Source organism: Macaca fascicularis, chromosome 4 (assembly GCF_037993035.2).
Source record: "Macaca fascicularis isolate 582-1 chromosome 4, T2T-MFA8v1.1".
Lineage (NCBI taxonomy): Eukaryota > Metazoa > Chordata > Mammalia > Primates > Cercopithecidae > Macaca > Macaca fascicularis.
The window spans coordinates 148,946,543-148,948,726 of NC_088378.1; the positions used below are offsets into that span (position 1 = coordinate 148,946,543).

The 2,184-nt window shown below is 45.9% G+C and overlaps 1 pseudogene; it reads right to left on the reverse strand.

Moving 5' to 3' along the window:
• Window positions 1-733: 733 nt before the first annotated feature.
• Window positions 734-1,794, reverse strand: LOC102124594 (interferon-stimulated 20 kDa exonuclease-like 2 pseudogene; annotated as a pseudogene).
• Between the last annotated feature and the right edge of the window lie 390 nt (window positions 1,795-2,184).

A 2,184-nucleotide genomic window follows, 5' to 3' on the forward strand; every position in this document is an offset into this window, starting at 1 on the left:
TTTGCATTTCTCTAATGATCAGTGATGTTAAGCTTTCTTTCATATGTTTGTTGGCCACATGAATATCTTCTTTTGAGAAGTGTCTGTTCATGTTCTTTGACCACTTTTTAATGTTTTTTTTTTTTTTTCCTATTTTTTGCTTAAGTTCCTTGTAGACTCTGGATATTAGACCTTTGTCAGATGGGTAGACTGCAAAGATTTTCTTCCATTCTGGAGGTTGTCTGTTCGCTCTAATGATAGTTTATTTTGCTGTGCAGAAGCTCTTTAGTTTAATTCGATCCCATTTGTCAATTTTCTTTTTGTTGCAATTACTTTTGTTGTTAATTATTCAAGACCAAAAGGCATAAAAAGAGACGTATGTCCACCCAAGTGAAAAGGCAGTTTGGGAAACTGCATTTCATAGTATGCCCTGCCTCTTGAAAGTTAAAAATCTTGACTGGCACAGAGCACCCTGGGACACCTGTGGCTAGCACCATTTAGAAGTAAATGGCATAAGGCTGTGTTCTGACGTGAAGGCTTCCCGCTTCCATGGGACACTTAACCAGACACAGGGCACAACACCAGAGGTGAAATTTCAGTGGATATTGAGTCTGGGGTAGAACTTCTCTTTCCCCACAATTCTAGCTTCCAAAGATATGGAGTTGGTGGAGCTGTCCATTGGTCTGCTGCTCTGTTTCTCATGGGTACTGCCTCTGCCTCCCCACATCACCAGCGTCCCCACTGCCGCTAGTCCTTAGCGGGGATTCTGGGTTAGGTGCTCTTCCTACTCAACTTCAACCAACTTGTACAGCTCCATGGTGGCCTGGGCATCTTCCACAGAGGAATAGCCACTCTTCCTAACCTGGATATCCCAGTTTAGCAGCTTTTTGGTGAGATGCTTCAGAGACATGGTGGCGTTCTCTGGGTGGTCAGGTGGGGGGATATAGGATCCTTACAGTTGAGGAGGGGGGATACAGGTGGTGTCATGGGTGAGGGACTTGGGGTGAAAGTACTAAAGGGCTTTGAAGTCATTGTGGATGGCATGTCCCACCACTATCTTCCCTGTGAGTATCTTCAAGATCTGGCCTGGAGCAATCTTGAAGGGTGTGGCATTCACCATGTGCTGCTTGTGGATACCATTCCATTCTGGTCCAGTAGTCCACAATGTGGCAGTGGGGAAGGATGTACTCGTCATAAAGCACATCTCCGTTGTAGTTGGCAATGCTACATTGAGCCAAGGAACTAACATGCCCCTTGGGTCTTGTGCCCACCATCTCAGAGTTAATTGCCACCATCATCTTCCTTGGCAAACTTCTGGGATGCTCTGGAGCATTTATTCTCTGAATGAGCTTGGGTGGAGTTCTGTGGGGCATTCTTCTGTGGATGGTTCTTAGAGGATTTCTTCTGGGAGTGGGTTAGGTGCCTATTAATCTTGGGAAGGGCACTCCAGATCTCCCCCAACAAATCTAGTTTAGCAGCAACAGAATCAACCTTCTTCAAAGGGGCAGGGGTCAGTCAAGCCACTGCAGCTTTCTTGTCCAGGGGCTGTCCTGATCCATTGGAGGCAGTGATCTTCTTATTTTTTAGGAAGGGAGGGGTCTTCCAAGTGCCATCTACTCTATGAGTTTCCCCATTTTTTGGAGGTTCAGAGTAAAACTTAGGTGCCTCACAAGGGGGCTGGTTCTTTTTACCCAGAAAGCCCTTCCATTCCAAGAGCCTCCACTTCTTGACAAAATTTCAGTGCTTGGCATTTCCTTCTAATGTTTTTTTGGGAGGCGGTTCCCCCAAATCCAGATTGAGCAGTAAAGTAGACATGGGGACAGTGGGAGGTGGAAGAGGAGTTGGGAAAGAAGGATGGGATGAAAGGAGGATGTGGAACTCATTCCCTGCTGAATCCTACTGTTCAACATGTGAAGGTCTGTAGTACACCCTCCCAAATGGGCCCAGCTAAGACTGGAAGCGTCCAGAGCTGGATGCGGAAATCGGTGCAGTGCTGACAGATATTTTATTCTTTTTGGAGCAACTATGAATGGGAGTTCATTCATGATTTGGCTCTCTGCTTGCCTGTTGTTGGTGCATAGGAATGCTAGTGATTTCTGCACGGTGATTTTGTATCCTGAGACTTTGCTGAAATTGCTTATCAGCTTAAGAAGCTTTTGGGCTGAGACGGTGGGGTTTTCTAGATTTAGGATCGTGTTATCTGCA